This window comes from Gymnogyps californianus, chromosome 8 (assembly GCF_018139145.2).
Source record: "Gymnogyps californianus isolate 813 chromosome 8, ASM1813914v2, whole genome shotgun sequence".
Classification (NCBI taxonomy): domain Eukaryota; kingdom Metazoa; phylum Chordata; class Aves; order Accipitriformes; family Cathartidae; genus Gymnogyps; species Gymnogyps californianus.
In genome coordinates, this window is record NC_059478.1 from 31,804,366 (window position 1) to 31,828,784 (window position 24,419).

General features: G+C 41.6%; 1 protein-coding gene across 2 annotated transcripts in view; it reads right to left on the bottom strand.

The window, feature by feature from the left end:
* Window positions 1-4,606, bottom strand: part of DAB1 (DAB adaptor protein 1) — a 311,043-nt gene extending 306,437 nt beyond the window's left edge. For both annotated transcript variants that reach the window (XR_007766885.1, XM_050901289.1), the window contains exon 1: window positions 4,452-4,606. The gene's annotated coding sequence lies outside the window, so the exon portion shown is untranslated. The remainder of the gene's footprint in view (window positions 1-4,451) is intronic.
* Window positions 4,607-24,419: the final 19,813 nt, after the last annotated feature.

A 24,419-nucleotide genomic window follows, 5' to 3' on the forward strand; every position in this document is an offset into this window, starting at 1 on the left:
AGCAAACCCTGGTTGTGAGGATCTAGAGGGGAACCACATGCACCCCCATGCTGGTCAGAAGAGTTCACATTATCAAATTTACAGTTACTACCCCAGGAGCTAGTTCTTCAGGTATGCCATTTAACTATCCCTCCCTTTGCCCAAGAAAATAAGTATTTTCGCATAATCAGAAGAATATAAGCATAGTCTTTTAAGTCCAAACATACATTCTTGTAGCAACAGAGATGGCAGCACGTCAGCACTCAGCAGAGCAAGTCTCTCAGAGCTGGGGTATGGGTACTCTGTAGCAGTAGTCTACATATTCAGAAAAAGCAACCTGCTCCCAGTCACAGCATAAACCATGGTTGCGGTAAGACAGACTATGACCTGGAAATTCAGCTGTAAAGACAGGAGCAACTGCAAGAGGTTAAGAAAATTACTGGAGCCTTAGGAATAAGCCTACTCACCTCATCTCTGGCTTTGGGGAGATTCCCCATGAAACAAGGACAGTCACCTAGCAAGGCTGGAAAGTATCAAAGTTGTACTCAAACAAACAGAAAAGATGTTACACGTGCCCTGTCCAGGCACCCTGCAGAGACAAGAGCTTGACTTTGCAAACTCTACTATTGGCTTCACGTGTAGTAGAAACAGGCTCCACATTTTAAAAATAATTTAGCAAGTGTGCAATTGAAGGAAGCGTTGAGGGTGGGTTTGGTTTTGGTGGGGTTTTTTTTCCCCCCTTAAAGAAAGCAGGAGGGAAGGAATAGGCAAAGGGTCAAAAGAGAGCAAAAATGAAGCTTTTCCAGCTCTTTGTAGCAAATGTTGGACTTTGCCCAATACAGACAGTGGCTGGCAGAAGATGCAGTAGATTCATGCATTGCCTTCCTGGAACATAAATTATTCAACCCCCAGGAAAGGAGACAAGAAGTAAAACTTATCTTAAAAAATTTATTACTGTAATCATTTTTAAAGAGTTTCAGAATCTACTGGGTTTCACTTTGGGATAAGGGTGGGATGCGAATGGTGCCCAACACTGATGTTGCCGTGGCAACAACTTGTTGCTGGGCATAAAAATAAAAATGCTTTCTGTCACTCTGGGAATGTAAATCAATAATTGCCAGGGTAAAACGAGAGTTCGTTCTGCCATATCATATTCAGGTGATTTGTTAATCAAACCCACACCATTAAGACCTGTGCTCACAGTGAAAGCACAGCTGTTCCCCATGGGTTACACGGACCCCTTGGAGCTGGGACAGCACAAGATCTGTGCATCACTTAAATCCCATTTTAACCTGGTCTGTGGAACTAAGTGGTCTACGGTCCACACATTTGCTTCTGCACAGTGGAACTGATGTTTTTGCCATCCATTTTGATGTGTAAGAATGATCTTTTTATTTACTCATTAATGTCCTGTTTTGATAGTAACTAAAGCCATTGAGGAAGAAAAGAAAACATATAGAAATAATATTATGAGGTAGCCTTGTCAGAAATACCGTACACAATGTACACCATAGATAATTTTTCCACTCCTATGCAAACCACTGTTCAGACTGGTGCAGGCAGTGATCCTTAGCAAAACCACATTATTGGGACTAACAGTAGGCTGCAATACATGCACAAAACTACCTATTACGTGCCTATGAACCACACGGATCCCTGTGAAACTTGAAGTTTTTCCAAAATTTAATTAGAAACCAGGTAATTTAAACATCTAGCTTATATGACTTACAGCAAATAAAAGAGCAAGTTGAAATTTATATCTATTCTCCCCCCACCCCTCTCAGCAAATAAACCAGTTCAATCTAAGGAAAATATGAGAAAAGATAAAGCGTGAAGCACTATGTAGAGTCAAAACTGTGCCATGTGAGGCGGCCCCAGTTCTGAAAGTCTCTCCAGACTGAAGTTACAGTGGGGTCTGCTCCACCCCAAACTGGTCCGTGACAGAGAGGACACAAGAACAGCTTGAAGCCACTGCCACTTGCTCCCACAATTTGTTAGTTTGGCTTTAACCCACACCCCCCAATAGAGGTGGCAAATACCCTTTCTCCCTGTGCCCTCCTAGCAGGCCCTCCGCTAATCATCAAGCATTTCTACATCTCAAGTGGAGAACTGGGAGGTTAATGAATATGCAGAAGTCACATCTGCAGCCTAAACATACAGGAATCATTTCAATGAGTCATGTATTTATAGCAAGAAATTTCTATTCTTAGAAACATAATTAGGGCCGGAGATTCATACGAACAACTCTAATCTACTTGAATGAAAGAACATGCAAGTACCCCCAAGCAGAATTTATCCTCCTGTATTCAGACAAAAATATGCTGGGTCTTTGGCTGGATACAGCTTTCAACAGGAAAAAGGAAGAAGAATCGAATCAGGTTTAGTGAGTCCAACAGGTAGCTAAAGAAATTAGTTCTGAAAGTCCTGAACTTGGTTGGCAGCAATGAAATTCAGAGAAAAATTATCATGTTTTTGCCATAACTGATAATCAAGAAAAATAGATTAATGGCTTCTAGAATAATACAAAGCAATAAAGTATGCAGAAACTCATTAATATATCTATTATGTAAGAGGTTGTGAATCATAAGCTTTTGTATTGTTGGAAAAGGAACGTTAAGCAAGAGGTTTGAATTTCAATACAACACATAAGTAGCATTTAATATGATGCAAGAGCTATCATATGATAAAGTGTACCCCTGTCTTTCAAGAAATTCCTTTACAATGGCACATTTCTCATTTCAGTAACTTTATCCAAGATAAAAAAAAATCTATCACATCTAGTATCCACTTTAAGGAAACCTAACAAAATGTTATTTCAAACAATGCTCATTTAGCCACCTGCTAATGCAAAAGATATCACTCACTGCATGTTACAGCACTCATTTTCCTTCCTTTTTAACTCAGAATGACATTAAATTTTCCTAATTTTGAATACAGACCTCAAGTGCGGTCACTTCACTTCTGCCATTTCCACACTAATAAATGCATTATGAGAGTTTAGAATGAATTACTAGGCAGAGTTTGACTTCTGACTAGGAATCTTATTAAAGCACAGCTTCAGGGAAAGGTTTTTAATGCAGCATAAATTCTCGTGGCAGTTTTTACAGATGGTGTGGCAGTTTCCCCCCTTTTATTTTTTCCTGTCCAGTTTCAGATTAAACACGGGGTACTGAGCCATTTATGCTAACTGAAGGAACCCCAATCATTCCCCTGCTATCCTCCATCTAACATGCATCTCAGCATTTCCATTTTTATTTTTAAAGACTTTTCTAATGTTGAACTTTGTCATGCAATCCCATTATTTCTTACCATATATATAAAATGTATTTGTTTTCACCGTAATGCTGCACTACCTCATTCCCAGAAACTACTGGCACTGGAAGCAAGACAGGCGTGTAGCAAACTGCTTCGCCAGACCACAAGAGCCGACCAAGAAGTTCACTTGAGCTGTCTTACAAATCTCCACATGTGTTTGGATAAGAAAGCATTTGGGAGAAGGAGTCAGAGGTTCATCTTAAAACCTCCTACTTTCCATGGCCAAATCTTGTCCAAGTTGATAACTGCAGCAGCTTTCATGCTAATTGGTGACATTTCCTTCGGGACATCACCATTAGTTGTATATTAGCGTCAGTGCATGTAAACCGGCTTATTTTTATTCTTGTGCCGTCTGCCAGCAATAACAAAGGTGGGAATTGCCAGGGCTGTCACTGGATTTGCTTTTGTTTTCTCTACAAGTGGTTATTAAACCCATCTTTTCTGTGACACTCCCACCACCTTTGCCTGTAAATTTGTTAAGGTATCACTAAAACAACCGCAGCAAAATTAAACAGCACAGCTAAGGAGCGGAGGAACCATTTGGTGACATCCATATCCACTTTCTTAGCAACACCAAACCACCACAGGGAGGTAGTGCAAAGCAAAAGCAGCAGCAAAAAAAACAGTAGTTCAGAGAGAAACCCCACACCGATCCCCAAGGCCAATGACACAATGAACACACGTTCTCCTTAGAAAACACATGATGTGAGACCTAATGCATACAAAACATAGAGAACAATCTGGAACCTGGAAAAAAGCAGAGCTGTACATACTACAAAAAGACAAAGCTACTTTCAGAACTTTGATCTTCAACTCTCAACTTTCCCCACCAACGTAGCTAAGTGCATCTCTGCACCTTTGTGCATTACAGCACAAAGAAGTTACCCCCGACTCACTGCCGGTCCTGGCCCTAACTGCAGGGGTAAGGAAATTATTTAATATTTCAGTGATTTAACTCTTAAAATCCAGAAACTAGCTGAACTGCTGCTTATGTAAATACTTTCGTCACACAGCTGATTCATGCAAGTCTGCATGCAAATACTTCCACAATTTCCCCCAGCTCAACAGAATTACACATCTGACCTTGTTTTACAGGCCATTTGCATTTCTATATAATTATATTCCAAGAAAGCACATAATTTAAGGAAAAAAAGTACCTTTCTCCATTGCAGAGTTGCTCCCACTCTCAGCATCCAAACCATTAGCTAATTTAGTCAGAGAAGATAAAAAAAAAAAGTCTACTATCACTCCAAATATTTCCTAACAGCACCCCAGTTCTTCTTCTGCCCCACACACCCCAAAACAAGCTGCTCGCAGCCAGCTTTTACAGGGGGAGCTGGGAAAGCCCCTCCTCTTCAAACCAGGCCCTTGCTCCCAGCTGAGCTCCCCCCAGAAGGGCCGGGGCCTGCCCAGGTGTGGCCGAGGGCTGGCGGCAGCCGGAATCCCCTCAGAACAAGGCTGATTTTCAGCCCCCACAATGAGTCGGCACGTCTGGTGGTTATTACACACACATGGCTCGGTGGCTTTGCTTGCAAATGAGGCATGATTGGTTATCACCTGTATCCTCCTCCAAACCATTCACTGTTACCACTTCAACCAACAAATAATCCCCTAAGCTGCCATTCCCTTGGTGGTCAAGGAAACAGGTTTGTTCCTTCTTTGTAACTCAGTGTGATTTTTTAAGGAAACATGAGAGTCCTCTTGAACATCTTGGAGTAGCTGGGATCCCGGGAAACCTCACTTTTTAGTTGGCTGCACAGACCAAGCAATGTTTGTTTCTTGGAGAACGAGAGTAGTCCCTGGTCTTGTTCCTGCGCCGAGCCTGAAGGAGATGCACATCGATGGACCAGCCCCGTCCCGACCCATCCCCTGCCACGACTGAACATTATGACTGAGGGCATCTCACAAACACATCTCCCTGACTCCATTCATGGCGTTTTCACATGCGTGCAGGGTGCTTCTGTGCCGGGAGGTGAGCTGAAGGAGTGACACCTACACTCAACGCTGATGAGAGGGAAGATTGATAATTGCTGTACCCCTGCAGGGAATCGCTCCTCAGCCCCAAACCAAGCCCAGCCTCTGCCCAGAGGAGCTTTCCCCTACTCAAAGACCTGCTCCTCCAGCTGGTCTGGAGAGCCCGGCTGAGCCAGGGCCACTAAAACCTGCGCTGATACCTTCATAATGTGTCACTTTGTGACAGGCCCTTCTCACAAGCTGCAGTAAAAGGATGTTTTTGTGGAAAGACTGAAAATGTTAACAAAGATTCAATCAACAGTTTTGCCTGATGCAAGAGATCTCAGAAGGGCTCAGAAGACCACTGCACATAAAGTACGCAAGATGACTTGAGACAACAACCTGGTAACATCTTCCATAATTTAAACAGGGCTGAATAATTTCAGTGATAATAATTTATTCAATGACTTCAGCCCCTTCACTGTCCATAAATTGTCTTTTAACGAGTTACAATATTCATAGATTTATTGTTTCTTTTTATTCACTTGCCTTTTTTTGGTCTGAAAATTCTTCTCAAGCAATTCAGTGTAGTGGAGCTATGCTAATAAGCTTTGTAGCCAAACAAGTCACATGTTCCTGTTTTGGTTCTCCGAAGGCTAAATTGTAACACTAAAAAATGAAAAGAAATCAGGTTTCTCCTGCGGTCACTGAAAAATTAACTTTCTGCAACTGTGAATCTGGGTTGCTGGCTGCCAGCCTCAGCAGCTCCACCTGGCTCCCTTCCTCCCTGGAGGAGGTGCTCCAGGCACCAGAGCAGAGATTCCCCTGCAGCCCGTGGTGAAGACCATGGTGAGGCAGGCTGTCCCCCTGCAGCCCATGGAGGTCCATGGTGGAGCAGATACCCACCTGCAGCCCGTGGAAGTTAACGGAGGTAAGTTCATGAAGAACTGCAGCCTGTGGGAAGGACTCATGTTGGAGGAGTTTGTGGAGGACTGTCTCCCATGGGAGGGACCCCACGCTGGAGCAGGGGAAGAGTGTGAGGAGGCGTCCCTCTGAGGAGGAAGGAGCGGCAGAGACAGCATGTGATGAACTGACCACAACCCCCATTCCCTGTCTCGCTGCACCGCTGGGGGGAAGGAGGTACAGAACACGGGGGTAAAGTTAAGCCTGGGAAGAAGGGAGGGGTGGGAGGAAGGTGTTTTAAGATTTGGTTTTATTTCTCATTACCCTACTCTGATTTGACTGGTAATAAATTAAATCAATTTTTTCCCTAAGTTGAGTCTGTTTTCCCCGTGACAGTAATTGCTGAGTGATCTCCCTGTCCTTATCTCAACCCACAAGCCTTTTGTTGTATTTTCTCTCCCCTGTCCAGCTGAGGAGGGGGAGTGATAGAGCAGCTTTGGTGGGCACCTGGTGTCCAGCCAGGGTCAACCCACCACACCTGGAAAATGTTTTTTTCCTCTGAAGGATTTCTAACATCGATATTTAAGGTAAGGACCTAAAATTTATATGTAAGTGTCTAAGTACCTAATCCATTTTTCAAGGGAGCTCAACATTCACAGCTTGTAACACCAAAAGCCAGTCGCTGCTGTCATTACAGGTAAATCTGTCTTCCTTGGCTGCTGAACTGGGAGAAGTTGCACTTGGAGCTGCATAGGAGGAGCCACTGCTGACTCTGACCTGCCAAGACATTTGGACTGTTACTGCCCCTCCACATGATTTCCTGGAGGGCATTAACCACGTGATGTGCTGCTTGTCCCTTAGGCTACTACGCTGGCATCTCTATATAGTAGTGCAAGGTCCTTGAGGGATACAAGTCATTAATGGAAACCTGAAAGCTCTTAAGAGCAAATTAATAGACATATATATTTTTTAATAAATATTACTAGTGGAGACTCAGATCCAGACGTGCCTCCACATTTTTCATCCTGTCAGACACGTAGCCCTGTAACACCTTCAACTGTGCAAGTCCCACAGAGAATCCGGCAGGGATCTCAGGTGCGACCAAGCCAGCACAGCTTTCAATGAGAAACAGCAGCAGAAGAGTTTGCTCTGTCTCCTTTTAACATCATCTAGAATCATGGTGAGACCCCCTGCACCAAAGTCATGGAACCAGCAGCAATTGCTGTGACTATGCGGAAATGACCATTCACAGCTTTAGCAAGCAGCAGGATTTTCCCAAACAGTTTACTTTGGGCCAGCAAACTTAGTTCATGCAGAACACTGAACTGCAATCAATAGTAACAGCTACTACCTGTTATCAAGCTGGGGATGGGCAGGTGGCACAGACATAGAGATGATGGCTTTTGCCTTAGAAGTGGCCTGAGAAAGGCTTCTGCCCTTGAACATGCGGATGCTGGTGATGGCTTACCCTCTGCATCTTCATGACTTCTTAGTTCGCAGACCTTAAAGTCACTTCCTGACCTGCAAAACTCAAGTTACACTTCAGTACTGAGGGTAGGTTCAGACTAAGTTTATTTTACCAATAGGCTGTGTGAAATATTTATTATATCAGCAGTATTGCAGGTAGTCCATGAGTTGGCTGTCTCAGCTCCGGGAATGTTCTGTAGCCTTCAGCAAGCTCTCTGCTGGGACAGCATCTGTTATAGCTTCTGTATCTACATTTCTGTGTGTGTACTTCTGTCAGTGTGGAGCCACACTTGATTCAGTAACCATAATACATGTTCATACCCAGAAATTGTCCGTCTATACAGTGATTTCCTACAGTGCCTTCTAATCTGCAATCTTGCCCCATACTGAGGCAGGAAAGAGGCAGTGTGTCTATGTGGTCTAGACCATGATAAGCTCCAATGAGACACATTTTGGTTAGAAAAGCACAAAATAACTCATCGCTGAGGCTTTCAGGAACCTCTTCCTCTTATCATCTATTCAGATAATCTCTACCAGACCTGCTCTATTAAGAAGGACGTTCAAGAAGAGAGGAAACCTTGATCATGATGCTGTGCTTTGAAGGATGGGAACCACAAGAACTGTAGTTCCTAGAGAAGGGAAGAGAATAAGGTTACTGGGATAGAAGAATATCATTCTTCAAAAATGGGAAAAGGAGACCTCCAGCGCTGCAGTACTCACTGGGGGCTGGAGATTATTTCATTCTGACTGAGACACAAAATGTCCCAACATGGGACATCACACCTTGGCACTGAGAAGAACAGATACTTCTCCCCTCATGCAACAGCTTTATCCCCAACAAAGCAATCCTGAGTAATCACTACAACCTGTTCCTACAGGAATATTTTGTTTTCCCTTATGGGTTTTTTGTGGTTTTTTAAAGGAGCCTACCATCCTGCTCCGTGACTTGTTGCCTCTGGCACATATAGAGACTTTATGCCATGGTTTAATTTGCATTCCCCAATGAATATATGATTAGCAATTGCATTTATAATTAGTAGTTTTGTCATTTAAAGTTCACCAGTTTTGCAGCCAATTATTGAATAAAAAGCTGTTTATTATTTTCAATATATTATTACTTTATTATGGCTCATTGCTTTAAAATACTTAGTTTAATCCTTCGCAGGTCCTTAAACACAAATATGGCAGCTATTAGCAACCTCTTCAGTCAGGCATAAAATTGTACCCACAGGCCTCATAAACAATGGAATGCTTTGGAGAGATTAAATCAGTGTATACAGCTGCGAGGGAGGCCATTAGGAAATACATTCTCATTCTGCCTTAGTGTTATTTTGTTTTGCCACTGTGCTCTTGTCAAATCTATCAACTACCTGTGCTCTCCTCTCCATAAATAAGAGATGTCATCTCACCAGGTCCATCCATCAGAAACATTTCAGTCAACATACAATTACATCCTGCAGTCTCCTGCTAATATACTAATTTCTATCATTTGTATTTCAAACAGGACAAGCCGAACGGTGAAGAGCGGAGCCGTGCAAAGGCCAGAATGATCGATCTCCCCTGCAACCAGGACAAGCGCTGCAGCTCTTAGCAAAGTTTGCGTTTATGTAGGATAAACATGGAACAGTTGTCATTCCTGCAGCACATTCTCAGGTCTGAACTTGGAAAAAACGGCATTGAGGCCAAGTCTGTAATGTTCCCCTTAGCCTGGCAATCCCCCTTAAAACACAGAGCAAGATGGACTTGTGATGCAAGAACTGCTTGTAGCCTGTTGAGCCCAGAGAAGATACCTGGTTTTGCACGTGCATCTTCGCTGCACGCGCACCAGGCGCATCCCAAATGTCCCTTCAGCCGCTTTGCCTCTCACCCCCTGCAGCACTGCTAAAAAAAGACGTGCTGAAAGACGGGCAAGCCAATAATGACACAGTTCAATATTTGTTCTGCTCCAGTAGCGCCTGGTGGAATTCTCCTCCCTTTCCATCCACCAGATTATTTTCCCTAAATCTGCAATCCCCTTGAAATCATCAGGTGAGCCATTTTTCCATTATATTCCTGACTCAAGATTGCCAAGAGCTCCCTGCAGAGCCAAAGGTAAGTGCGCTATTTGCTAAAGGACAGAACAATCTCAAATGAGGAGGAACTTGTATGGGAAGTAAAAAATAAGACAGAATTATCATGTAAATTATAGTAGCTGTTTTAAATCCCCTGCCAGCGAGACATGAGGTTATACCACATGTTTCTGAGGCAAAGGGAGAATTGCTTTCTTGCCTAGAGACAAGAGAGTAATATTAGAAGAACAACCAAAAAAAAAAACCCAACAACAGAGCAAATCCGTATCTTTGGTGTAATATTGCCACTACTTGACTATTTCCCATGTAGTGCTTTCTCTATTGATATGCAGAGTTGCAGATCCTGTGGTGCAACATTTGTTGTGAAAAATTAAGGTAGCAAAAGCAGCAAAGGCAAAGAAAAACTTCTGTGAAATACCAAAAAAAATAAAAGCATATTCTGCTTATTCTGTTTCAAGCCTCATTAGGCCACCTTATCTAGTTTCTCTTCTCCTGCCTGCTCTGAAACAATGCTGTAAATGAGAGAATAGGTATTTCAATAAATAATAATATCAGAAGTCCTTTGAAATAATAATAATAATTATTATATATAATTATTATTATTATTATCCTTCCCCTATCTGGTGCATAGAAAGTGACACTCGCAGGCATTTTCCTCCCAATTTCCATGCCTGGTCCCTGGTGGGACCTGCAGTTCAGTACCATGCATCACATTCATCTTGATGGACTTGCTGGGATTATCTCCTAGGATGTAAGTGAGGAACGCAACGGCTTTCAAACCTCTTATCTCATCTCTTGCCTTGCTCTCCTTCCTTAACCTTTTCCCTTAACCTTTTACTCTGGTAAACACTGCACTTAGCCACCCTTGCTCTAATCAGTTGACATTAGATCTAACACCCATCTTTCCTTAATGTAATTTTCTCTTCACAAGCTGACCACATGGCATCAGCCGGGTCTAGTTGGCCGTAGCCAGCTTCTCTTTTTAATTATGCACCTTGTCAGCTGCAGAGGGAATTCAGACAGAAATGGTTTAAATATGCATTATACATAATCCATACTTACACCTGAAAATAAATTCCACATATTAAAATATCATCAACTACTTCATCGGTTGTATATCACGTGATACATTTGCTGTCTCCTCCCATTCAGAAAAACCTGAAGAAAATTAGACTTATGGCTCAGGATCAAATGCCAACCAATTCCCAAAGCTCAACATCTATCCTTAGGCAGCTAAGGAGCTAGAGGGAAAATCCCAATTCAAATTTCTTTAATTTAAAGCCACCTTTAAAGTTTGGGGTCTGTCTGTGCAGGACACAGAGCCCACAGAATACTGTTTTCCAGATCCTTTGATCTGGAACTTCTTGAGCTACCTACCAGTTTGGGTTCATAACATATCTTTAAGCATTTTTTTTTTTGGTAAGGTACAAAACTTGAGCATCCAATGAAAAAGACTGCTGTAACTTTGGTGTATCCCAGTTTAATTTTGCTCATTTCAGACCAACTTAAATCCTTCCTAGCTTTTTTGTTATTGTTCTCTCACGTTCATCCTACGTACCTGCTTAAATCAAACATAGTTACGCTCCATCTTGTCAGTCTAACAATCTCTAAGGAGAAATCTGAACCCAGGTTACTGTCACCCAGAGAGATCTTTCATGGGACGACATCAGGAGGTGAAAACAAGTCAACAAGTATTCAATAGTACTCAGTAAGTGTTCAAGTCAACAATATTTTACAGTATTCCCATACTCTTGTTCCTACATTTGCAGACGGTATTACTGTGGGTTGTCTTTAAATGACTGAGTGGTAAGAAGGCAGGAATAAAACGGTCACAAAACTGAGTTTTCTAGGTGAAAGATAATAAGAAGGAGTAAGTCTTCAGATCTTACGCAGATATACTAGTGTTACATTTCCAGCAGAGATGTTGAGTCAGAAGCTACTGCCTGTTCTTATGGGTGCTGTGTTCTTATAGGTAAAATGTAGGAAAATGCACTATTGCTTCAGATCAGCCTTCCACCTCTCCCAAAATAACCTCTTCCACTTCTTAAGATGCCACCACTCTGTTTAGAAAGTTCATCTGCAGGAACTGAAACCCTATTAATCAGTGTCATCAAATGAGGCCACTGCGATAAGGGAAGAATGAAAGCCCATTCCACAATGAGTCAAGTAACTTTATGCAATTTAAATGAACTTGGCATCCATAATGTTTGGGCAGAGCCAGCCATGCTCCCCACCACAAACAACTAGGACTGTTTGCTAAGAAACGCAGTACCTTTTTTTCCTTTATTATTTTTTCCAATAGCTATTAATAATTCGTGTATTTATTTTAGAAAGCTTGGGCAATAGGTCTTCCCTTGTACCTAAGAAATAAAATCAGTATCTCTAAATCTACATGCTGGCAGGTCTCATATGGCCATGATATACACGTTGGGCTGCAGGACGGAGGAGAGATTGAAGGAAAAACACTTACCCAGAACAGACACACACAAAAACCTACTGATTTATGAATGCAACGCTTGGAAAGTGTTGAGCATGCAAATCAAAGCTGCCTTGGAGCAAGTTCATTTTATAGCACCCACATTTGTATGGCAGGTTAATCACACTGATGCTGACACTGCAACATCGGGGTAACTTTAATAAAGGTTTTGGGCTTTCTTTTTTTTTTTTAAAGGTATAGTTCCAACTCATTTGGGTCCAAAACTTAGATTTGTAAGTGTGAGTTTTAAAAGGTAAAGGAATGGTCAATATTAAGCAGTCAAAATGAGAAAAGAACCTCTAGATGTAATATTTCTCTGTGCTGTTGGATAGCCAAGCCTCTGCAGCAGGGCATTACTAGATGAGAAATGGGACATGAAATCAGTGAATTAAGTAATCAGACTTAAAGACAAACAGGAAACAGCACAAGTGGTGAAAAATAAAACCATCTTTTAATACCCTTCTGGCATTAGTAATGCAAGATGGTTCACAAAAAGGTAAAGATGTTTTCTACGTTGGTGCTTCACATCTTTTTATGTGTCTTACAGTATTTTTGTAACGAAGGTTTTGGTTAGGGTCTGCTCAGTGTCTCCTTGGTAGAATATAACAAGTCTACACCAGTAATACACATTTTCTCTGCTTTACTCTCTGTGTTCCATACAATTGTCTCCAAGCTATACTGTGGTAAAAAAGCCCATCTACTGACTACAGCCAAGACATTAAAGCTACAGGTTCCTTGGACATAGACAAGCAAGAAGTTGTTCAGCAAAGGAGTGTTGATCACTGGCATTGCATTAACAAGCCGGTTCTATCAAACCCTTATCAGTCACCTATATGATACTGTAACTGCACAGAATTATTAACAAAAACCATGGGTAATAGTGTATATGAGCATGCACAGACATAGCAGTCAGGACTAAAATCCTGGCCTTGAACATCTGTCCAAAAGCAGAAACGTCACACAGCTGAGCTAAAGGAACTGCTACAAGAACTACAACAACCAGCTGATCTTCCAACCATTACTGGAAGGCATTACCACTTAAACACATACGGACAAGCTAGTACAACACCTGAGGACTGAAAATTACTTTGGGACATATTTTGGAAAGATGTAGGAAATACAAGAAAATGTGTCTTATCTGAGAGGTTTAAGACAGGCCTCTTTCTTCTAAGGCAGTGAGTGTTACCATCTGATATGGCATCAGAACAGCAAGGGGTGCAAAGAGCTGGAGTTCATGCAAAGCTTCAGACTCAGACTTTCCAATCACTGAAACCTCATCAAATATATGTCTACCCCAATTAGGTCAGGTTAAGATTCCCAGCTGCTGCATTTTCTTAGTCTCTGCTAATTTAGGTCCTCGATATGTCTACATCTCATTTTCTTTAAAATACTGGTGAAAACAAACCTTGACAGAGGACAATTGCCATTGTCTTTCTACAGGCAAGAAAAACACTTGAGGACGTGAAGGCAGTAGCTGTTGGTGCTGAGGTGGTGGTGAAGCAAGTCTCGTCCTTTACACTTGCCAACACACTGATCTTGACTTCTACAGTAACGTACATTGAACGCGTTATTTTCTCCAGTTTTGGTCTTGTGGTATCTTTGGTAAGACTTCAAGAAAGGAAATGAGATACACAGGCACAGCCTGTGCTAAGCGCATGATTCACCAGTTCAGTCCAATACACAGTTGTAGATGTGCTGGGAAACTTCAGGTGACAACAGTTTAGTTACTACATCCACAGCCACCAATTACAGTTTCTTCATTGCAGCCTCACCGCTATATCTACATTAGCAAGTAATTTCACACAGCAGTAGTAAATCATTAGATCCAATCTGGTACCGAGGCTTCTACGTCTACACTATATGTATTTCAGGCATTCACCGGGGACTCGATTTAATCTGCTCCCCTCAACCAAACATGCCCACCATGCATGTGGTTCAAAACTTATCACTGTTTCAGACCTTTTATCTCCATTAGAGGTTGGGATGCATTGCCTGGGGCAGTTTGTGCACAGCAAAACAGAGCTGTGAATTGAATCAGCACACAATCAGTGGGGACAATGAGAGGACTGGCTTCACAGCCATACTACTGCTCTGAATCAAAACAGAAACGTAGATGTAGTTGTATTATCTACACTTCAACTAGCAAATCTATGGTGAATAAATTTACTGGCTTTCACTGACTCACTGAGATAGATGTTATGTTTCATTAATGCAGCTACCGCAACCAGCCATTCATGTTGAAGATACACAAACGGTATAAATTGAAAGTGAAGACCCTGAAAACTGCTAGAAACATGCCCTATGGATGGTATTACATAACTTTGTATTGTACACAGAACTTACGCTTTAAATGAGGGGAAAATTAAACTCTTCAAGACATTCCTTGCTATTTGCTATAAAGCCACAGGTTAGCCAACCGCAGTAAGATCTCAGTTGTAGCAGCTATTTTTGGTCTAGTTGCTTTGTATCACACGTAAGAGGGTTTTCTTTTGCATCAGATGTAGAGATTCTATAGAACAATCTTCTTATATAGGCTACAGGCCTCGCCAGGATTTCTTTTTAATAAAACCTATCTCTTTCAATTAACTTGATTGGACGTGTTAATGTTCTGGGACTTGATTAATAATCCTGGGACATAATTGTGCAAAGGTCCAGAGGCACTAAAATGTCCATGCAAATAGGGAATGATGGAGGAATTGTAAATGCAATCTATAACACTCAGCACAGTGGCAAGCCCAGAGCTGTCGCTCTGCTCAGCTGCAAAAAACAAACAATCCATATGCCATAAGTATAAACTATCTGGTAGCTCAATCTATCATTTCTCTCATGCAACTGAAGAAGTAACAGAATTAACAGTGTAATACCTTACTGAAGGATTGCTTTCATCCTTTGGCTTTAATTAGAGATTTATTGGAAGTAAAGCTCCAACTATAAGCATACTGAAATCCAGATACATAATCCTTTGCTTTTATCCTGCTCTCCAAATAACATTACCCAGCAGAGAATTTGCACCCCCAATACAGCACAGGCTTTAGTAAGCAATGATTCCTCTCCGGTGCCGTAGGACAGACCAGGCACTTGATCAAAACAACCTACAGCATTGATGCCTTGTGTGAGCCCAGGTCTGCAGGACAATTTCTGCATCTGCTCCTTGTCTCGTTTGCAGAGCAGGAAAATTTTCAGAAAAATGACTTTCAGAGAGTTATTTCTTAATCACTGTTCACTTGGATCTGCTCCTGACAACACACAGAATAAAGAGCCGACAGACCAGGCGAGGGATGTAGGGTTGGCTGCCATCTACTCATCCTCAGGCTTCAATACAATTTGCCAAAGCCATTGCAACCCCAGTGATTCTTCCTTCCTGCATTTTGCAAACCAAGGCATCTTTTCTTACTTGAAGACCTAAGACTTAGAAAAGGGAGAGACAGGAAAAAGCTATGCTATGACCAGTGCTGGGTCCTTCCGGAGAGAATCGTCTTACCTTAACTAGTGAACTATTACAACTTTTCCTTCATTTCCCAGGTTTAGGGGTTTGGGGAATATAAATCAACCCAGCGGCCAGATAGGCTCAGTAGAGCTACCACTGCATTTCAGTGCATGAACACCCTCAGCAGACAGCCACATTTCCATCTTCAGTCACATCTCCAACTCCCATTGTGTATCATGGTCATAATCTCACAGATAAAGTGATAAAATATTTACAACTAGAAGGCTGCTAAATTTACTCCCCAGTGCCCACATACATCTTTTGTACAGTACGTCCTCTCTGGCTTAAATTCTGCACGCTAAACCTTAATTACTGCTGTCTGACAAAGTGAGAAATTGGACAGGAAATACAATTTTGACAAGCGTCTAAGTGACAGAGGTGACTAACAACCATTTTCAAAAGCAACTTTAGGCAATATCTCAAATAAAACAGTTCATAAATTGTTTTTCTTGAGCTGGAGCTCATGCTGCTAGTTGAACTACAAGGGGCAGAAACTTAAAAGTGACCAGGACTGGGATGCGCTGTGACAGCAGGACGTCACTCATGTCTGTCTTGTGACAACAAGCCCATGCCAGGCAATGCCATCAGGAAGCCATGCAACCCATTAGCCATCTTGATAAATGCATCTCAGATTATTTGCTAATCTGAGGCACAAACTCCTCACCAAGCCGGTAACTCCCTTGAACAGCCCGGTGATGCTGTAAGCTCTGCAGAAAGAGGAGCTGCAAATGAATTCTTGTTACATCTATGCTCTGGTTCAGCAAGTTGTTAATTCTGCACCTGGACTGCAAGAGAACTGTACAACTGCTGGAAAAGTTACCTTGGAAGAGTTATCAACCCATCTTCTGCCTAACCCAGAACATACGTATGAGTTTCTCCCCGTTCCCCCGCGAGCAGAAGGCAGCAATGCATGGGCGCAGGGCTGAGGAACAGCAGCCCCCAGGCTACTCACTCTGCCACGTGTCTGCCCCAAGCAAACCGGCTTTTGCCATTTCCTTCCTCACCTGTATTCCCACCTCGTGGGTCCCTGGCCCAGTCAGGAAGACAGAATTGACCTACGCACATCCGTGAGACGTAAATGGCCTACAAATTTCCTCTTCTGCCTCCTTCTCTTTTACACGCTCTGGCTGAATAAAAGGTGCTGCGAAGCCCCACAAAGCCAGGGACTAAACGTGGTGGCAGCTGGACCTCACTCGCAGAACGGAGCTGCCCTTCCATCAGCAGACATACGGGACTTCACACTAAATTTTATTTTCTTTCCCCACTCCAGTCTGCATTTCCTGCAGTTGTGACTGTGGAGATATTAAATAAACTGCTCGGAGAATAATTTTTAGTAGTCAGGGAAGTCCATTTTCCTCCCACAAAAAAAGTAGCTGAAATGCTGCTGTTCTTTTTATTTATTCCTATTCACTGCAGGCAGACAGCACACGTGGAAAATCGTAACCTAAGAAAGACACCAAGGGACAGAATGGAAACTGAGATATTAAGGCCGCGTTACAACTTTTCGGTTACAACTTTTCTTATTTTTCTCCTTCAATCTTCCACAGCAACTGCCTAAACCTTCATCTCGTACCTCAAAATCCTAAACACAAAGCAATGCAATCCTTGCTTCCCCCCAAAAGCCGCGTACAGAAGCAGAACAAAATCTAGGGCGGTTATTTCTCAGACAACACAGCTGAGGGTATTTCACAGTCCTGTCCTTTGGAGAAAACTAAAGGAGGACTCATCATCTGTATGCTGAAAGACAGAATTTACCTACCCTAATTGCAGAAGACCGTATCTCCACCGATGACAATATGTGGTATATAATGCTCCAGTGAAGTGAGATGAATTGAACTCTCTCTGGGTAACAGGCCCTTAACTAGGGTCATTAATCACATAAGTATCCCAAGCACATCCACTGCCAAGAGGGGACTTTCTGACAGAAAGAAATCCAACTCCTACTGCCAACGGGTTAAAGGGAGGGAGGAAAAAAACCTCTTTATAAAAAAGAGGGCCTTCCCCTTAGGAAGTCAGCAGGAGCCACAGCCTCAGAAACAGACCTTATAATTGAATGTTTTCACTCTGATTTAGAAGAGTGCTTCTCCTCCCTATACTTACAAGCTTGGTTTAGATTGCACAAATTGCCTACAACTCTTGGCCAGCATGTCTTTCCCTCCTAATGGAAGGTAAGGCTATACTGACCCAGAAAAATACACGGCAAAAATGCAAAAACCCCAGGGAAAAAAGGAATCTTGGGAAATTCAGAACGCAATTTTTTTGAAATTAGAAAATAAGAGATTTGTTAAAACATCGCTTTTGAAGGAAAATAATTTTCAATTAATTTATCAACCAGTTTGGGAAATAATAATAACCACTTAATGCTGACTTGAAAAATCATTATCTTTGATTTCAATTTACTTATCATTTAGACATACATACTAGTTATTATTAAAATAGCTTGAAAGGAAATCTTTCACTCAGTTGACTTCTTTCTTTCTAAAATTTTATTTTCCTTTTCAGTTAAGGAGAATATTCCAGGCTTTGGCTTTTTGATCACCTGGTAACATTTTCAAAATTCCTACTTTTTCGTGTGGTTGGAAAAAATGATTTCCTATCTCACTAAGATCCTACAGTTTTGTAATTTTAAAACTTTAAAATGCAGATTTCACTACAGTGAAAAACAATATACTGTGCTTCACTTAAGGCAGGTCCAGGTACTCTCACCATGTATAAGCACACCACTACTCTAAAACATCCCATTGTTTTAGCAAAAAAGATCTCACAGGTGGCAACTAGGGAAACAGCACAAATAACAGGCGATTACAGCAAGGCAGAGGTTATGGTCACAGATATAAGTTTATAACCACATTGATGCCAACTTTTTTGTAATGCTAGACCTGACTTTAGTCAACTCAGAGAGTAATTTGGGAGTTGTTCTAGAGCCTAAGACAGAGGTAAAGGACTTCAACCTCTTAGGCGATGACTTGACTTCAGTCAGATGTACTTTCAACTCTCCTGTCAGGGTTGTGGCAATATAACCTACCCACAAAAGAAGCCATCAGCCCAAAGCGAGCTGGAGGACAGCACGGCAGCAGATCTGCTGGGCACACAGCCTGCGGGAAGCCCTCTGCCCATCCGCTCTGCCACGTGTCCCGCGACACACCGAATCCCATCCAAAGTCTGCCTCTCAGCTTCAGAGCACTCAACGGCCAAAGCTCAGTTCAACACCTCCTAGATATCAACTCAACAATTTGATGGAAAACGTGTCTGTCAGAAGGATGTCACCAAAGCACACAGACTTTCAGAGAGTTGGTCAGGGAGGGAAAGGCGTCTCTCTGTGCACAGCTGGCATGACTACTTGTTCTGCTGGAAACCCTCAAAATCACAGCACAAAGTACGACCCTGTGATGAATAGCACAGAATAAAGCAAATTCTCCATGGATTTGGTCACCAGAACATGATGACACACACTCACTGAAAGTACTAATGGAAATGTGTGCTTGTTTTTGAAATTAAGAGTTAGGTTGTTATAGAAATATTTAGATTTCAGCCCAGGCCCCGCTAAATGGCTTTAGATAATATATCATATTTTAATCTAACAAAGGTTTCATCGATTATCCTGAAATTCAGAATTGGCTAGATGCATTTCATCTGACTCACTTGTCCTGTATTGTAAAATAATGATGTAATTTGTAATAAATTACTAACACCGCGTTTCAGCAGTGACAAATCGTTTACTTAATTCAATAAAATAGTGTCACTTTTGTAAAGTGCATAATCTTAGAGAACTCAGCTGGTTGTGAACTGCAGGTTATGAAGAAAAACATGCATGTCAGTCCAACGTCCAGAAGAAATAAGATCTGAAGCAAACTAACTGCATTCCCTCAGATTACTCTTTTGCGCTTTAGTGTCACTCTCAATTTAAGTTTTTTCATGAAATCAGCCAGCCTGGAATAGGCAGGATCATTCTCGCTCACTGAGTCTAATATGACATGACTAACAAAAGCAGACACGATATGTCATAGCAATGAATGACTCATCAGACTGGGAAATTCAAAAAAATACCATTTGCCAAGATACAATTTTTGACCTTTACACTCTCCCCCAACTTATTGTACACAGACCTTTTAGAAACATCTGTGAGAGCGAGACGCAATAAAACTTGCCGAAGGAAGGAAAAGGATGGGGGAAAGGGACGGTATTTATCCACCTTTGGCAATTTTTTGTACGAGAGACGGTCATCAAGGAAAGCGAAATCTCAGCCTTCCCGCATGTTTGGCCAGAAATTCCTCCATTACAAATCCTTCCTCTGCTGTCAGCTGTCCTGGGGCCCAGGACAAGTGATTTATCCCTGTTACCTTACTTTCTCCATCTCTATAATGAGGACAAAGACACTTGTCTATGTTATACGGTTTCTGTGACAATTCATTAGTTAATGTCTGTAAAGTGCTTTGAAGACGTGAAGCATTATTACTGATATCTTTTGCACTAATTTTTATGTACCCACTCAACCTACTGTCCGCATAGCACTGCGCTATGCAGAAGAACCCCAGCTGGGCTAAAAGGAAAGATCGCAGCTTGTCCTGGTGTAGCCAGCTTAGGCAAAGATTAAGAAAAAGGGAGATGATTAACTGATTCTTACTTTTTTAGACTGATTTGGATTCTAGTGGTGATTAAAGCACAAATCTTGCTACATATGTGTTTCCACATGAAGTTGTTCTGAAATCAATGAGGTTCTTGATCTGTTTACCCAAATATTATAGGATGGAAAATTCGGACCTAAGTAATTTTCCAGATTCCTTGCTGTAATAATTTACACTTTATATTTTCTTCTACAACTTATATCTACAAAATCTACTTTAAAAATAACATTGAAAAAATTTGGCAGGAGTAAGAGATAGTAAATTGAATTAGAATATTAGAATAATAGGTAGTAAATAGCCTACACATGATATATTTTAATTTATATTCACAGAATAGAATTGTATTTTTCAAATGATCAAAGTATTTCTTTGATTATGTATATTTTCAAGCAATGAAACCAATTTTCACTTAAACCAGTATGTGAAAACCAAAAAATCAAGCAATCCGCTCTGCTTTCCCCCACTGGACCTGCTGCGCAGCACGCATTACTTTTCCTTGTACTACGGGATAGCTAGGAGAAGAAGCCGCCAGACAGCTTGGAAGTCATATCTGAAGAGATGAGAGAAGACTGTTAAAAGGTAGAAAGGAAATGAGGAAAGATCTGAATGCCAGAACGAATACAGGATCCGTGTGTGTCAGTGAAAACAAAGACGAACAGAAGATCAGGGGAAGCAGTGTTGAGCCCATCAAGAAAAGCAAGGCAGGAAACCAAAGCCTGAAAATAATAAGATGAAAAAGGAGCAATGACAGATCCGTGCTGTGTTAAGTGAAAAATAGGAAGGGAAGAGGTAATAGTGCCAAGTTTATTAGGAAACCTGAAGAAATCGATGATGAATTTTTTTCCATCATTTGGCTCTCAAACCTGTCTGAAATGTCCAAGAAATGAGATTTGCCCATCACAGAAAAAGGAAACACTGGAAAGAAGGAACAGGAGTAGCAGAAGTATGTAACGCAGTTACTACTGGAACAGGGATGTGCTCGGACACCATCGTCAGGCCAGGGAAGCACCACTGAGGGGGAAGAGCACAGCTGTGCTGTCGCTTTGGGAGAAGGGGCAGCCTTCGTTCTCAAGGCTGCCATGTAACCTACTATCCACGGCCCACCTCACCTGAAGCTGTTATTTCGGACAGTGAAATAGGATGCCATCCATGCAGCTCAGTTTAAGGTCCTCCCCTGTTTTTGAGCTCCCTGTGAAGTTCCCCATTAGAAGCAAGTCTAATGGCCAGCCTGCGTGCATGCCAAGGGCCCCAGCTGACCAGGGAAAAACACATCACCATTCTTTCTCCTCTCCTGCCTTCTTCTAAAACCCAAATTTCTAGAAACAGCTTAAACACCAATGCCATAGGAGGCTGAGAAAGCTTTGCAAGCCTGGCTTCTGAGGGCTTCTGAGGGCTTCTGAAACCCCCCTCACTTGGCTACAACATCTACAGATGCACTGAAGCTTCAAGACTTGAGGAAGACACAACCAAAAAGCAGCACCAGCCCTGCTAGCTGCCTCTTCACAGTGCTGTTATACTTTCCTCCCTGTACCAGCAAAACAGCAGCTCCATGAGAAGCAAAGTTCTTACTGCACAAGAGACTTGCTCCCAAAGCAATGCAAACTCAGTAACAGAGTTAACATTGCCATAACCCAACATTAACGTATGTACCTAGAAAGCAGATAGTGCTCAGCTTAACTTTTACTCAAATGCACAGTACCATTCAAGGTAGGGAGCTTTTGGGGGGAGAAGATAAAGCATGAAAGGAGACACACTCTTCACACTTCTGTGCTACCGGCAAAAAACTCTGCTTTTTCTCCCCTTTCCTGTGTGAATTGAGAAGAATATTTGAACCATTAGTACTAGTGCAACTGATTGAACTTGAGTGTATTAGGTCCATTCCTACATATGAGCTTATATGCAGGTAATTTCTAGGCTTATCTATTTTAAGCTATTAAAAAACTCAAGAAGAAATTCTAATTCTATCCATATATATTAAATCAGATTCTAATCTTTCCCTCAGCAATTTGATTTTTAGGAAATGATAAGGAAAGCATTTACAGTAAGAGTGCTTTTCAATAAATCATCATTAATTATACATGCACGCTAACTGCATCAAACAAGTTTGGGCACACAATTAGGTAACTAATTACACTGACTCTGCAATTCCATACTTAAATGGACTTACCTGCCCTCAGATCCACCTGATCATTTCTGGGGGTTTATTTAGTTGCACAATGGTTTCTTTGCTATTAAGCACCAACTGTTGAAAATTTTTAAGCAACTGCACTTCCATGCCTAATTAATCATGTAATTGCCATCATTATTTGGACACCTTTTTGATAATTTAGCCTTTGCAATGCTTCAATTGTACGAAAGGCATATGGCAGAATTGAGAAGTAAGTGTCGCAGCCGTGCATAATCGGGTAGGTGCTCAGCTTACACGGTGCGTAACACTCTCAGCTCTGACAGTAGCCATAAGGAATTAAATTGTTCAGCAGCTCTCAGGGGATGAACACCTCTCAGGACCTGCCCCCTTACAACTCACCAAACACTGAAAATCACTACGGTTTCACAAAAAGGACATCAAAGTACAGTCTATTGCTCAATATTAGTGCACACACCTTGTCATTCACACCAGTATGGTTCTGATTCCTCCTGGAGATTTGGAAAAACCTGGTACGGCCCCAACACTAGCTCTGCCCTAGTTAGATTCTGCCTGTGCCTTCCCAAACATCTTAAGCTGAACAGAACAGAGCCCATCTCCTTCTGGCACGAGTGTCTTTGGGCAGGGCTCAGTGCATATAAGGGCCATTCAGATCCACATGTGATTTCAGCATGGTTATCCTCTGAACAGATAATCAGTGGTTGTGTATAACCAGTATTTTACTTGTGCTGTATCTTACTGTGCGTTACACGTTTCTAAGCATATACATACACATATATGTGTACACAAGGAATATATACAAGGAAAAGTAAACTTATCCAAACCTTCTCCATACTCAAACCTGTTTCAAAGATGAAAAGGAGCCATTAACTTTTATTTCTTCCCCACCATTTCTCTTTTGTTCAAATCTCCAGCAAAGCTAAAAGCTGAAGTGCAGAATTAAGGGAAAAGCAACATCTGTCTTGGCGGCACTTCCAATTTAGCTTTGCAGACTCAAGAATTTCAAATTAGGTTTGAGAAACCATCACCACTGTTTGTTGGTTTGTGATTACTCAAATGCAACGTAAAAATTCTGACAAAGTTTTCCCACCTCTAGGTTGAAATCTCATAGAAACTTTCCAACTTTAGGCTGAAAAGGTGGCTACTCCAGCAAAGTATTAAAATAAAATTACAAAATTTTGCATTACGCTTGCGTTGGACACAGGCCGCTACAAATACATGAGACGACTTCTGATGTTACGTGCACAATATCAGAAGCTGTGTGTCAAAATTAATGTCTTGTAGTGACAAAGTCAACAATGGGATTTCTTCAGAAATGAGGTATTTACCAGCAGAGTAAAGGGCACGCTACCCTTTTTATTGCCTATTTAGAGGAACCGATTAATGTTTTCACCAGCCTCCCTGTGCAAATTCCAGCGAATACAGTGCAATTTGCATACGTGTGTATGTGACAGGAAATATTTGTGAAAGATTCCAAGAGCAGCATCTCAGTCTAATATCTAGAGGGTTTTTTTCTAGCTGGCTAGCATTTGGGGCTCATCTCTGCCTTACTTTGCAACAACTAAAACTATTTCCTACTGATACAGCAGTTTAACAGTTTATTCTCCCTGATGCATGCGATAAATATAGCAGCTTCAAACCTTTTAAAAATATTAAAGGTTTTACGGCTAGATGTGTGACAGCCTTGATTAAATCCTGTGCAGACAGCAAGAGTCAACGTGCGCAGACATCTGCATTCAGGCCTTTCAAAGTTCTAAGAGTTTTCTTTGATAAAGGTAAAGAAGCTTTGTAAAATATGGCTTGTGACATGCAGCACTGGGAGAGAATTTTAATGCTGCAGACGATGCTATAGTTCGCTAGAAATTCAAAAAAAGGGCTTGTATGACTGAAAACCACTTTTTTGGTCTGGAAAAAGAAACTTGAAGATGAGGAAGGATGAGCCAAAAAGGAGTTGGTGGGTCTACTCAAGTATAGCTTAATGCATATCTACATAATTTTT